Below are 15,519 nucleotides of genomic sequence, written 5' to 3'. Positions count from 1 at the left end.
ATGAAAGTATAGACAGAGTAGGAAAAGGAGCAAGATCTAACATCAGTGCATTTTTTAAAAAAAAGGAATGTGGAGGAGAGCCAGCTCCAGTATTTTTGGATGGGAGCATCTTACAAATTTGTGGAATTTGTGGAAGTGTCTTCTCCAAGGATACAGAAAGGTAGTATGAAAGCAATTTGAATAGTATTAACGGTGAAATCTGTGTTTGAAACCTGAGGATGCCAATACATTTGCTGCCTCAATTGATGCCCTGATTGGTGCTCTTGAAAAGCAGAGTGAAAATTTTAGCATGTCTCGGTTTTGGATTATCCGGGATTAAGACTACGATCCAGACATTCAGTGACATCCTGGATGAAGCCATCCGATGTATATTTGTTTGTCATAAACCTTTCAATAGATCTCTGAGTGCTCAAAGTTTGAGAGACACCTGGAAAGAGATTGTAGAATCATGACATCCCTTGAGAGCTATCTGGTGATGCCAATAATGACCATGAAGGGTCTTTCTTTAGGGTCCTGGTGCTTCCTATCTTACACTATGGTTGAGACCTGGATCCTAATCAAAGACCCCAATTGTTGAGTTGATGTATTTGTTATTAGGTCTCATCAGAGGATCCTTGGGTCCCACTGGAAAGGCACTGTGTCAAACTGTTATTTAGGGAGACACCGGTGAGATGTACCCCTTGTATTGTGGGGTATTGCTAGTTGCAACCTTTTGGCAGCATGGTGCACTTCTTACCTCAATGCTGAGGACCCTAGCCACTACGTAAGGCCAAGGGAACACCCAGACAACTGGTTGGCTGTCTGCACAGAACAGGACCACAGTGTGGTGCATGTGGTGACATATGGCACCAGTCCATGCTCCCAGACCTGAGAGCGAGGGAGAGAAAAACAGGAAGTGGGACACAAGTACAAACCAATCCTCAATGCAGTGCACTGCAGTAATCACCCTAAAAAGAACCTTTAAATGGAGATGCCGCAGGTTAAGTCAGGGATCCAAAGCCTGCTGGACACTCCTGCTAATGCAATTCAGAGTTATTGCCTTCACCGACCAAAGAGATAAGTGCTAATAAAATAACAGTTTTCCCTTATGAGGAATAGGCCGTGAAATGAACAGGTAATCATCTCTCCTCAGGCGAACTCTTGTGTGCACATGCATGTGCAGCGTGCACACTGGACACGGAGTCGTAATGGAAATGAGGGGAAGGAAAAGCTCATAACTCTTAAGTGGGGCATGTGGAAGCTGAGTCGACCACTTCAGGGGCGAATGCATGATTAGCTTTGGAAAGCCCCATTGCAAATTGCATGAGAACATGAACTGCACTCTGTGTCTTGGCTGTTGGAAGAAGTGACATTTTAAGTGAAAGAAATTTAATGTTGGCTGTATCTAATTGCTCAGATGGAGGCAGTGATGGTGTGTTGAGAATGACAGACCAATCTCGAGGCTTCTAAATGGGGAATTAATGGCAAAATCAACATGACAGATGGCACCTGCTGCCAAATACTCCTCAAGTATGAGAGCACTCAGAGATAGCATACTTTTAAATGGTTCCCAATCCGGGTCCTCTAGGTACCCCTGGAATCTGAATATTTTCTGTGTTTCCCTTGTCTGCCAAAAACTGAATAGGTCATTCAGGTGTCTGGAATTTCTTGATTGGGTGAGCACACCTGGCCCTGGTTTCAGAAAGCAGCCTAATCTTTCAGTCTACTAAACTTACTTAGTTGACTACACTTAGTTGTCCAACATTATCTTTTTGTGGTGGATTAATAATTTTATTCTGCAAACTGCCTGTTGAAAATGGCTCTAATCACCTCCTGAAAGCATTTTGAGCCATCTAAAAAGGTAATTATTTGACTTGTTTACATTGTCAAGGCTTGATAAAACAGTTGCATGTTTTTCCTTCTTGTCTGCAGCTGTTACAGTATTTATTTATATGTTTATAACAGATTTACTTCTTGTTATAATCATTTCAGATGAGCTGCACTCTGACGTCACCACTCGCTCTGTTCACTGCTTCTTTATGCCAATCAACTTGTCCAAGTCCAGCAAATGCTCCAGAGGCTGTATTGTTGGTGTGAATAGTGATGCAGACGGCCTGAGTGCGCTTCTTTTATGACCACAATGCAGATGCCGTGCACACGCAACACATGCGCGATGCATTAATAATACACCCGTAATACTGCCGTGATAATCGCAATGCGTCAGATCCGTTTCCTCACTACATGCGTTATACAACTGTGATTGTTCATCATATATTCACTATATATTATTAATATATCCGTAATTCGTACTGGGACATTTGTCATTTTTGGCCATTTTTGTTGCGGACGACAACGAACGCCCATACTTTGTATACTCAATTCATGCGCAATTAATCCTCTCCCCAGTGGGACAGGGCCCTAAGGATGCCCCCTGGGCATCTCCCTAGGAATGTGTTCTGGGCACTTCCATCTGGGAGGAGACCCCGGGGAAGACCCAGGACTAGGTGTAGAGATTATATCTCCACACTGGCCGGGGAACGCCTCAGGATTCCCCAGTCAGAGGCGGTTAATGTGACCCAGGAAAGGGAAGCTTGGGGTCCCTTGATGGAGCTGTTGCACCTGTGACCCGAGCCCAGTGGTTGAAGATGTATGTATGCATATTTGTATAACAAACCACTTATGGAAATGAGTGCATTTTCTAATGAGTTTTCCTTTGAATCCCCATTTTAAACTGTGTTTTTCTCCATTTTCAAAATGGGCTTACTGGATTTTGTGTCAATTATTCCCTTGAGAATGATTTATGCTGGTTATTGTACACTCTCAGCAGTCTGCTCTGTGTGAGCCTGATCCCGTCAGATCTCAGAAGCTAAGCAGAGCAGGATCTGGTTAGTACTTGGATGGGAGACCTCTTTGGAACACCAGCGGCTGTGTGTGTTTCTCCAGGTAAAACTGGAGTTGTGTCAGGAAGGGCATCCAGCATAAAACTTGTGCCAATTACCAATGCGGATCTGGCTGTGTCCGCTGTGGTGACCCCGAATAAAACCGGGAGCAGCTGAATGAACAACAACAACATTGTGCAAAAAGAACTACTGTCTCAACGAGAAAAAGTGATGTAACAATTTGAATAGATTTTTTCAAGTTATTTCAAATTAACTAGAGAAGTGTTGTGGCATTAACTCAGAAATGACTGAGTTGAAATAACTGAAAAACTCTATGCAAATCGTTACCTCAGTTTTTCTCGTTGAGACAGCGGTTCCTTTTTTAGAGCGTGGTGATTTTGTTAAAGTTATGTAGTTAAGTGTTTGTGATCCATATCATGTCCAAATTTAATGGGTTATTCCATGGCTTAATATCTGTCTGTGGTAAAAATTTGGTGAGAATCTGGTGAGAATAGTTTTGATGTAATCCTGCAAAGCCTACATGAAGTGAAATTTGATCCAGTATGTATCTGTGTTGAAAATATCGTCAAAATCTGTGCAGTAGTTTTGACGTAATGCTGCTAACAGACACAGACAAATAAATGAATGAGATTGTCCGCAAATCAGCTGCAAAGCAGATGTAATAAAACACTTTATTCGTGGCCAATTTGTATGCATTCGCTACAACATATTTTAGTTTGTGATGTGGACATGATGGGCACGATATATATCTGTTTTACACACTGTCCCAGTCCGCTGTCAAGCCACAAATCCCCGTCAGTTGTGGATATCAGCGGTTAACGGCAGATATACAGCACACAGAGTGAGTATGTATTGTGTATGAATTGAGTATGTATGGAGTATGTAAGGCAGATGTCATCAGAATCCAGATTTTTGAACAGCTCAAAAATCCTGGCTGCGGACATGTGTGCCTCTGCGGATGATCACGGGCGTGTTCGGATGACGGCCGACTCATACAGGCATGTTACACGGATATTGCAGCTGTTTGGCGAATATGGGCCAATTTTGTGCGCAATCCATACGCAAATCCTCCTAAACGCCAGTGGGACATGCCCCTAACTTGACTGCCAAAACTATTGCAATATCTCACAAAAGTATCTTTTTTTCATGTCTTTTAGGGGCTCGGCACAAAATAGTGTTATTAAAAAATAAAATAAAAAATGCAGTGCAAGGTATCTGGGGCGCCCTCTATGGGTCTTTGTTCTCTCACTTGTATTTGTCTATACCACGTATGCTGTGGACCGATTCTGTTGCTGTGCTGAACCAAATCTGCACACATCCGGTGATCAGGGATCAGAAGGTGGCTGTGAGATGAGTCTGTAGCTGTTCTGACTCTGAGGTCTGGGACCCTGTGATGGTTCCTGAACTGTTTCATCTGAATTTTGTACCATTTCTCACAAGTTTGTTTTGCTCTTGCTCGTGTGTTTTTGTTCTGACGGTCAGTTAAACACTCCACTGTTGTCGTTGTACTTATGATTCTGGTCGTCTCTCAGTGAAAACACCCCTGAGCGGTTATTTTCCTGTTTGGGCGAACATTTTGAGTGACACCTTGTCAGTGCGGCTCACTGTCTGGAGGATGGATCATATAGTGGGAGAACATACAGCCGGGCTTTTGGGTCTCTTGACATATAAATACTGGGAAAAACCTCTTCTTCACAACATTCAGCTGGGTTACAAAAAGTCAACATTTGAAAGTTGCAATTTATCACAACATCTGCTGCTCTGGCAGATGGTTAATCGTGTTTTGCTCTTCTCCAAACCACGTGCACCTTCCCGCCTCCCTCACGTTTCCCCAGGCTGTTTTTGCTGGAGCTGCCTGAGGAAATGATTCCCTTCCAATCATCTTTCTGAGGTGAAGATGTTTGTCTGGGTTCAGGGTTAGTTCAATAACAGCAGAATTCATCTCCATATCTTTGAGCTACAAACACCCCATCACTTGGAACAATATAAAAGCAATAAAATCTCTCTCAAAGCTTGCTGTGTGGAACAATGCTGGGTGTGCACTGACGCGCAGACATATTTATGCGTGTTAACATGATGCATGTCCCAAAAGACGTTGTCTTGTTTCTCCGCTCCCATTTTGTCATCGGCAATGTTTCCCTAATTGGGCCTCGGAGGACAATTCCCTCCTGTTACATCTCTTCCATCTCACTCCAGGGCCTTTCCCTGGTGTCACTGAAAGTCATAATGGCTGGGCCCCTCCGGGGACACAGCGGTGCCAAACCAAGCATCATCATCCACTCAGCTTGGCAGGTGGAGACAGGACAGGTGTTTAGGTATGTGGTGTAAACAGACGTGAACATCATGGACAGGAACGATGCAGAACCAGGAGGACTTTCTCTTCTCCTTAAAGTCTGTTTGTTCTGAGTGGCTGAAGAAATTTCAAGGACGTCAAAAGTTATTATAGGTACAGAAAAGTCCTGGAATGAAAACAATTCCTGACTTTGCCTGTAAAGAAAATGGTACAAATAAATACATTTAAATAAAATAACACTTTCAAAACTAAACATGACCTGAAGCTTGTGAAGTCTGATATTGGAGTCATCCATAATGAACAAAGACAGGAATGTAGCAGCAACATATAGATAGATCCAGGGGCACCTCACGTAAATAATAAATGGTTAAAATGGTCAAAACCTCAATGTAGCGAGAGCTGCCAACAACAAGCAGGACATTTAGGAGACATTCCCTTGATGCTACATTCATCTCATCTTATTTTGTTGGGGAAAAAAATAAAAACTAACAGAGTTCATGCCATTAATCCTTCAAAAATTAACTTCATATGTGATCATTTGTTCTTTGTCTACAATATTTACTCAGCTTGATGTATTTGTTTTTTTCTTGTGTGCTGCTCATTAATGAACATCTCATTAACAAGCAGCGTGTACCAGAATGTAGTTCTCTTATGGTCTGCTACATATTTAGTGCTTGTATGTTTTTTAATCTCTGGGCTATTTTGGACCAGATTTCTCTTTATTTCTTGGCCGGCTCTCTATGCTTTGAAATTAATATATGCATTTTTGGGTATAGGAAGAAGCATTATGGGTCCATTTCTGTGCGGTTCCAAAATTTATGCGCTGTGGTGACAAATTGTGTCAGTTGAAGGTTTTGTCATTTGTGGTGGAAAAGTGGTGTTCAAACCAATTCAGGCAGGTTATATGGATCCTAGTGCAGACTTTGCACATACTCTTGCTGACCTTACCATCCAGGGTTCAATGCATTTGAAAAGACCAACATTTGTCTTTGTGCTTTGCATTCTGATTTGTGCACTGAGTAAGTGGATGCAGTGTGTCCGTTTCCCCCATCAACATGGCTACACTAGCAGAAGTAATAAGTCCTTCATACGCCCTCAGGTCCATTGGTGCCACTGCTTATCTCTGGATTTTGTAACATCTACAACTCCCCTGGATGGGACGCAGGTTAGTTCCCCAACCAAGGCCAGTACCCACTTACTGCTGGGTGATCTGAGACAACACAAATGAAGTGTTTTGTCAGAGCAGGGAGGGGTGTTATTTCAAAAATTTTTGAAATCTATAAATTTTTGCATGGAATATGGAAATATACATGGAATAAACCATAACAGTATAATTTTTGGGTCATTTGGTTCCAAAAACCCATATGGACGGAGCGTTTGAAAATTTTAAGTAATGCGTGTGTTGTATATGTGCTGTTGATGTAGAAAACCACTCTGTTGCTTATAATTAGTTCATTGTGGCCATGTCATTCTTTACATGTGATATACTCAACTGATGTTCCTGAAATAAAAACTACATAGATTTTGTTTGTTACAATTGATCGTAACATATTTACTGAAATTAGTTTTTTTTTGTCAATTATTCTTAAAAAACACCAGATAAGTTTATTGTTACTATAGAACTTGAATATAAACTTGGGGTCAAGCAACATTGGAGCCAATTTCAAGTCTCTAGGTGCAGCTGTTCTCAAGATATGACATTTTTCGTCAATATTTTTGGTGATTTTGAACCGGATATCTTCACAGGCTCCATCCATATGGGTTTTTGGAACCAAATGACCCAGAATTCATCCTGCTATGGTTTTATCCCATGTATATTTCCATATTACATGCAAACATTTATAGATTTCCAATTGTTTTTTTTAAATAACACCCACCCTAGTCAGACGATGCATAGAAGTAGCATGAGCAGGATTCGAACCCAGGTCTACATAAAGGCATGCCAACACCTTATCCGCTCATCTGCTTGATCTGCACTGCACCAGTCTGTTCTGGAAATATTCAGGTGTTGATCATTCTCAGTCAGAGTCATCAATGCCACCTACTTTATAAACATGAATTTCATTCACTTATCCATTTAATTTATTTTTTCAGCTCATAATAATTAGTTTTGCAGTAGGTGTCTGAATTCATCAGTGTACCCGTCATCTCGGCTCAACGTGTAATAAAAATAATAAAAAAAATCACAGCAAAAACTTCAGCTTGCAGTGGAGCAACATAATGTTAGAAACATTACACCTGTAAGTCCTGAGCACCTGTTAAAACTTAAAGTGGAGCAGCACTCATCACAGCACACGTACATCTGCCACAGTCCCATTAATCACCTCTTACAGGTTTATCGTCTTCTGGTGTCCAAGCCAGTAACAACCAAATCTACCAATTTTGACCTAATTGGTACCACTTAAAGGGAAGAAACAACACTTAGAATCCAGCCTCAGTGTATCATGGCCTACACAAAAATGTATGATAGCCATCCCAGGGTGGTAGCTGTAGCCAGGTAGGGGTCAATGAAGAATTACACAGAGGTCAAACTTTAAAAATGCTCCAATCATGTTGAAAACAATATCACATTACTTGTCTGATCATAACGATTCCAAAAAGGTATATTTTGGACTATCTATGATGGAATGTTCTGGAGTTATGGGGTAAAAATTGCAAAAATAGTGACAAAGGTCAGTTTTAGTTTGTACAGGGGTCAAAAGTTAAAGTTGTGCCGATTTCAGAAAAAAATGATGCAAATTATTGGTTGAAATAAAAGGATTAAAAAATGGAATAGTTTTGACTGACCAAAGCGGCGGCTTTGCTTGAGCTGCTGCCCCTGTGACCCGACCTCGGATGAAGCAGAAGAAAATGGATGGATGGATGGATGGATGGATGGATGGATGGATGGATGGATGGATGGATGGATGGATGGATGGATGGATGGATGGATGGATGGTTTTGACTGTGCTGAATGTTTGGTCTCCAAAGTAAAGGTCAACCAAGGTCAACATCCATTGGACTCTATGACATGTGACATATGTTACCCTGTAACATGAAAACTAAGCATGACAGATGGTGCAAAATATTCCTTATTAATAGTGTTCTACACTATTAACCCACATAATAAGTTGCATCATTTTTTTACTGAAATTGGAGCAACCTTAAATTTTGACCCCTGTACAAACTGAACTTGACCTTTGTCACAATTTTTGCTGTTTTTACCACATAACTCCAGAACATTCCATCATAGATTGTCCAAACTATACCTTTTCGTTATGATCAGACAAGTAATGTGATATTGTTTTTAACATGATTGGAGCATTTTTAAAGTTTGACCTCTGTGTAATTCTTCATTGACCCCTACCTGGCTACAGCTACGACCCTGGGATGGCTATCATACATTTTTTGTGTAGGCCATGATACACTGAGGTTGGATTCTAACTGTTGTTTCTTCCCCTTAAGTGGTACTGAAAACCTGCTTGGCCCATGGACTAATTTGGTACGTTTCTCTGTGCATGATCCAACACACGTGCTTTCATTTTGAGGACCCCTGTAACTGGAGAAGGTCAAGAGGGATGCCTGCGTTTCACCTGGCCATAGCACAGAGATGGTTATTATACAAATGCAGGAATGGACCAGTTGTCTGCATGTGTGGTTGCCGTCCAGAACCTAAAGCAGATTTGTGGTGTCGTGGGTGCTGTTTTCCATAACATCTTCAGATGCTCCCAGACTTGACTTGAATTACAAAGGCTTTAGGACGATATGTTGGCTTGCGTGCGACGCCCGTCAGCCTCATAACTTTCAGTTGTCACTGCGGCCACCAGGGGGCTCTGAAAAAATGTTTTTATATCCAGAAATGTTCACCTGAGGGTACTCTAAATGTGTGCAAAGTTTCAAACTTCAAACACAAAATGCACAATATTTTGCTTTCGTCTCCCGCTATAATATCCACTAGTATTTGAACGTGACGACAAAATTTGAAGTGATGAAGCTGTGTGTTTGGTTAAAAATGAGCCATAACGACGCTGTAGCTGTGTATTGTGGTGTAATGAGGGGACATTTTTCATAAGTCTGGTGTTCTTGCTGTGGACCAGTGTTAGTGAGGGACCAGCTGAGTACCCCAGGCATTGATTGTTGGTCAGTAGAATAAATAGCTGTATTTTAGATGGAATCAATAAGCATTAATGTTATTTACTTTCCCCATTTGGCCTTAATGGGCTCCCTCCTGCTCCTCCTGCTCCTCCTCCTCCTCCTCCATCTCCATCATGCTTTCTCTCTTTCTCAGCCAGTGAACCTGCATGCATTCCCTCTCCTCCTCCTCCTCCTCCTCCTGCTTCCTTTCATTTCTTTCCAGCCGGGCACACAGTGTGCTCCCTCTCCATCCAAACACCGTCCATTGACCGCACTCTTTAGCACGGATGGGAGATTATCCAATTTTCAAAGATAGCCTTTGTCCCCGTGTGCTGGAATCTGAGTGAACCGGATCAGACCTGTTTGTGAGGTGGAAGACTCAAAGGAAAAACAGGCCCAGTCGTCACGTCCCTACCACCAGAATCACATCAACTATCCAGATTAATGCATTCAGAGCTAATCTGTGGTCAACAAGGGGGTTGCAAATTAAAATGTAATCCAGGTTCTCTTTTCAATCAATCAATCAATTTTTTTTTTATATAGCGCCAAATCACAACAAACAGTTGCCCCAAGGCGCTTTATATTGTAAGGCAAGGCCATACAATAATGATGTAAAACCCCAACGGTCAAAACGACCCCCTGTGAGCAAGCACTTGGCTACAGTGGGAAGGAAAAACTCCCTTTTAACAGGAAGAAACCTCCATCAGAACCAGGCTCAGGGAGGGGCAGTCTTCTGCTGGGACTGGTTGGGGCTGAGGGAGAGAACCAGGAAAAAGACATGCTGTGGAGGGGAGCAGAGATCCCCTCCCTTTTGCCACGATCCATTCAGGTATTTCATTTTAGTATATGAGGTCTATTAGATAATAAACCGACCTTTTTATTTTTTCAAAAACTATATGGATTTGAATGACGTGCGATTACACCAATCATGCTTGAACCCTCGTGCGCATGCGTGAGTTTTTTCACGCGTGTTGGTGACATCATTTCCCTGTGGGCAGGCCTTGAGTGAGATGTGGTCCCGCCCTCTCGGCTGAATTCCTTTGTTTCACACGCTGCTCGAGACGGCGCGCGTTGCTTTATCAAAATTTTTTCTGGACCTGTGAGGAATATCCGAGTGGACACTATTCGAGAAATTAAGCTGGATTTCGGTGAAAAGTTTAACGGCTGATGAGAGATTATGGGGTGTTTCTGTCACTGTAAGGACTTCCCACGGAGCGGGACGTCGTGCAGCGCTTCCAGGCGCCGTCGTCGGCCTGTTTCGAGCTGAAAACATCCTAATTTAAGGTTTAATTCACCCAGGACGTGGTGAGAGAACAGAGAAGATTCAGAAGAGGCCGGCATGAGGACTTCATGCAAACATTCCACTGTTTAAGGACATTTTTTAATGAAAGACGTGCGTGCAAATTCACCGAGTCGTTTCCGTGACGACTCGGTGAATCTGTGTGCGCCGCTACAGGAAAAACACCTCCGTGTTGAAAACCATTTGTAAAATTCAGGCAGCTTTTGATGGCTTTCAACAAGTGAGTAACTGAGAAATTGTTTAACAGCTTGGGCATGTTCCAACTTGCCCGTTAAGGTTTCCAACGGAGGTGTTTTTCCTGTCGCGACCCCCCGCGGTCGGGTCCGGCCCGACATGCGACTCTGCCCGCACGTTCTTTCATTACAAAATCTCCTTTAACAGTGGAATGTCCGAATAAACTCCTCATGCCGACTTCTTCTGAAAGTTCTCTGTTCTCTGACGACTTACTGGGTCAACAGAGCCTGAAATGTGGAAGTTTTCAACTTGCAACGGCGAGACGTTGCCGCCTCGAAGCGCAGATCGCCGTCAGGCGCCGTGGGCCATCCTTACGGCGACACTACCAGACCAAAATCTCTCATCAGCCGTTAAAATTTTTACCGAAAACCAGCTGAATTTATCGAATGGTGTCCACTCAGTTGTGCCTTACAGTTTTGAAAAAAGTTTGATCAAACAAAGCAGCAGTCTCTGAGCCATTCCTAAACAATGAAAAAATCGACGAGAGGGTGGGCGACTCCTCACTCAAAGACTGCCCACAGGAGAATGACGTAACCGACAGGTGTGAAAAAACTCTCGCATGCCCACGAGGGTTCAAGCATGTCTGATGTAATCACACGTGATTCAAATCCATATGGTTTTTGAAAAAAATAATAAGGTCGGATACTTTTCTAATAGACCTTGTATTTTTCATTCTGTTCTACTTAGAATACACGTACGCTGCTTCTGCCTTTTATGGTATTTGTCGTCTGAATTACTGCCAAAATATGACTCCCAAAGAAAAAAATGTCTTCAAAGACTTTCTGGCTTTTGTACAATAGATGCAACACATGTACATGTGCATGGTGCGTGCACGACAACAGTATGTTAAAGAGCCGGCATAGCAACCAGAGTATCTCAGCTATCAGCATTTAACAGGGTTGCAGCACATTTGTTCACGTTTGACCGGTCAAACCAGGTTTGGTTGGAATTAATGAGCTATTTGTGAATTCAGTGAGTGTTTCTTTTGTGTTTGTGTGACATAACAAAAAAAATGTGGCCATACTATGTGATCAGGCCACCTCAATAATATGCCAGCAGAATGAATGAAAACCTGCAGATAACCTTTGTGAAACCTACTTGTTCTGGATATTTATTTATTTGACAGAGTGGTATATGGAATTTTCTACATTCCTTTTTTAAATGATTTCTTGTAAACTTATGGAATGGCCAGACTCATCCAAAGATTTATTTATTTATTTATTTTAACTTTGGTATCAAATTTAATCTGTTAGCTGTCAATTAATAATTACTCTTATTTTTATCTTATTTTCTTAGACAATAATGGCATTAATTTATCCATCCATCCATCCATTTTCTTCCGCTTTATCCGGAGTCAGGTTGCGGGGGCAGCAGCTCAAGCAAAGCAGCCCAGACCTCCTGATCCACACACAGCTCCTCTGGGGGAACCCCGCGGCATTCCCAAGCCAGCCAAGAGATGTAGTCCCTCCAGCGTGTCCTGGGTCTTCCCCGGGGCCTCCTCCCAATGGGACGTGCCTGGAACACCTCTCCAGCGAGGCGTCCAGGGGGCATCCGGAAAAGATGCCCGAGCCACCTCAGCTGGCTCCTTTCAACGTGGAGGAGCAGCGGCTCGACTCCGAGCTCCTCCCGAGTGACCAAGCTCCTCACACTATCTCTAAGGGAGCGCCCAGCCACCCTGCGGAGGAAACTCATCTCGGCCGCTTGTACTCGCGATCTCGTTCTTTCGGTCATGAGCCAAATCTCATGACCATAGGTGAGGGTCGGAACGTAGATCGATCAGTAAATCGAGAGCTTTGCCCCCCTGCTCAGTTCTCTCTTCACCACAACGGCCCGAACAGCGACTGCATTAATGCAGACGCTGCACCGAGCCATCTGTTGATCTCACGCTCCATCCGTCCCTCGCTTGTGAACAAGACCCCGAGATACTTAAACTCCAAGGACACTCCACTGACCTGAAGAGGGCAAAGCACTTTTTTCCGGTCGAGAACCATGGCCTCAGATTTGGAGGTGCTGATTTTCATCCCGGACGCTTCACACTCGACCACAAACTGCCCCAGTGTACACTGAAGGTCCTGATTTGACAAAGCCAACAGAACCACATCGTCCACAAACAGCAGAGATGAGATTCTGTAGTTCCCAAACCGGACCCCCTCTACACCCTGGCTGCACCTAGAAATTCTGTCCATAAAGGTAATGAACAGAACCGGTGACAAAGGGCAGCCCTGGCGGAGGCCAACGTGCACTGGAAAGTGGTTTGTCTTACTACCGGCAATGCGAACCAAGCTCCTGCTGTGGTCGTACAGGGAACGGATAGCCCTTAGCAAAGGACCCTGGACCCCGTACTCCCGGATCAAACCCCACAGGGTGCCCCGAGGGACACGGTCGAACGCCTTCTGCAGAGCCACAAAGCACATGTGGACTGTTTGGGCGAACTCCCATGAACCCTTGAGTACTCAATGGAGGGTGTAGAGCTGGTCCAGTGTGCCGCGACCAGGACGAAAACCACACTGCTCCTCCTGAATCCGAGGTTCGACTATCGGTCGAATTCTCCTCTCCAGTACTCTGGAATAGACCTTACCGGGGAGGCTGAGGAGTGTGATCTCCCTATAGTTGGAACACACCCTCCGGTCCCCCTTCTTAAACAGAGGGACCACCACCCCGGTTTACCAATCCAGAGGCACTGTCCCTGACCACCACGCGATGTTGCAGAGGTGTGTCAACCAAGACAGTCCCACAACATCCAGAGACTTAAGGTACTCAGGACAGATTTCATCCACCCCAGGAGCCTTGCCACCGAGGAGCTTTCTGACCACCTCGGTGACTTCGGCCTGGGTGATGGATGAGTCTGCCTCTGAGTCCCCAGTCTCTGCTTCCTCTTCGGAAGATGTGATGATGGGATTGAGGAGATCCTCGAAGTATTCCTTCCACTGCCCGACAACATCCCCAGTCAGGGTCAACAGTTCCCCAACTGCACCATAGACAGTGCCAGTGGAGAGCTGCTTCTGCCTACTGAGGTGTCGGATGGTTTGCCAGAATTTCTTTGAGGCCAACCGATAGTCCTCCTCCATGGTCTCCCCGGACTCCTCCCAGACCCGAGTTTTTGCCTCTGCGACCGCACGGGCTGCAGCACGCTTGGCCTGCCGGTACCTGTCAGCTGCCTCCGAGGTCCCACTTACCAACAAAGACAAGTAAGACTCCTTCTTCAGCTAGACGCATCCCTTACTTCCGGCGTGCACCAGCAGATTTGGGGATTGCCGCCGCGACAGGCACCAGAGACCTTGCGATGACAGCTACGAGTGGCTGCATCAACAATGGAGGTGAAGAACATGGTCCACTCGGACTCCATGTCTCCAACCTTCCCCGGGATCTGGGAGAAGCTCTCCCGGAGGTGGGAGTTGAAAACCTTGCTGACACAGGTTTCCGCCAGTTGTTCCCAGCAGACCCTCATGATACGTTTGGGCCTGCCAGGTCTGACCAGCTTCCTCCCCTCCCAGCGGATCCAACTCACCACCAGGTGGTGATCGGTCGACAGATCAGCCCCTCTCTTCACCCGAGTGTCCGAGACATGAGGCCGAGGGTCAGATGATACAATTACAAAGTCAATCATCGACCTCCGGCTCAGGGTGTCCTGGTGCCATGTGCACTTATGGACATGCTTGTGCTCGAACATGGTGTTCGTGATGGACAAACTGTGACTAGCACAGAAGTCCAACAACTGAACACCACTCGGGTTCAGATCGGGGAGGCCGTGCTTCCCGATCACCCCCCTCCAGGTCTCACTGTCGCCGCCCACGTGGGTGTTGAAATCCCCCAGGAGAACAATGGGGTCCCCAGTCGGAGCACTATCTAGTACCCCTCCCAGGGACTCTAAGAAGGTTGGGTACTCTGCACTGCTGCTCGGCCCGTGACAGTGAGAGACCTGTCCCTGACCTGAAGGCATAAGGACGCGACCCTCTCATTCACCGGGGTGAACTCCAACACATGGCGACTGAGCTGGGGAGCAATAAGCAATGGTACCCCAGCTCTCCGCCTCTCCCCGTGCATTGGGTGCAGAGAGGATTGGGCATTAATTTAAACACTTTTAATTGTTTAATGCAAATTGCTGCACAAAATAAAATACAATAAAAAAGACAATACATACCCACATTATAAATCACATTGATTGAATGAATAAAGTAGGAAATGCATAAATTGGAATTTAAAATGTTAAGGTAAACCGACCATTACAGATTACAGATTATAGATTATAGGCAGTAAAGAATCACAGTCATGTGAGCTTTCTCCCAATATTTAATAAAGTTTCACGAGAAATTGCTCATTGAGCCTCACAAAATTCAATAAAGTGATAAATCTTATCGCCATGAAGTCCTCAGCATCTTTTAGTGCTATTTTGGATTTGTACATGTATTCTGTATACAGTTTTAAAACTTGTTTTAGATGATGGACGGTAATGTTGTCATCCTCGAACCTGGTCTTGGTCTCAAGACCATGCTGGAGGATGACAACATTACATTTGACATTACAATTCTTCTCTTGTTTTGGAAGAGATTGAAAGGGATTGTACTCTATCTTGACTCGTCTTGGATTATTCTAATTTTCTAAAAATCTAATTTTCTAAGATTCTAAAATCTACCATTTCAGTGTGTGTTGGCTGGTGCTATACTTTGATTGTGCTACGTGGTGTTCAGAACAACACAGAG

At 44.2% G+C, this 15,519-nt stretch overlaps 1 protein-coding gene across 1 annotated transcript in view; it reads left to right on the top strand.

Moving 5' to 3' along the window:
* kirrel3a (kirre like nephrin family adhesion molecule 3a) overlaps positions 1 to 15,519 on the top strand; it is a 657,736-nt gene that overhangs the window by 383,160 nt on the left and 259,057 nt on the right. The gene's annotated exons all lie outside the window — the stretch shown is intronic.

The sequence above is a fragment of the Thalassophryne amazonica genome, chromosome 9, assembly GCF_902500255.1.
Source record: "Thalassophryne amazonica chromosome 9, fThaAma1.1, whole genome shotgun sequence".
In the NCBI taxonomy this organism is placed as follows: Eukaryota; Metazoa; Chordata; class Actinopteri; order Batrachoidiformes; family Batrachoididae; genus Thalassophryne; species Thalassophryne amazonica.
The sequence above is the reverse complement of the archived record's forward strand: the minus strand, read 5'-3'. Positions and strand labels throughout refer to the sequence as shown.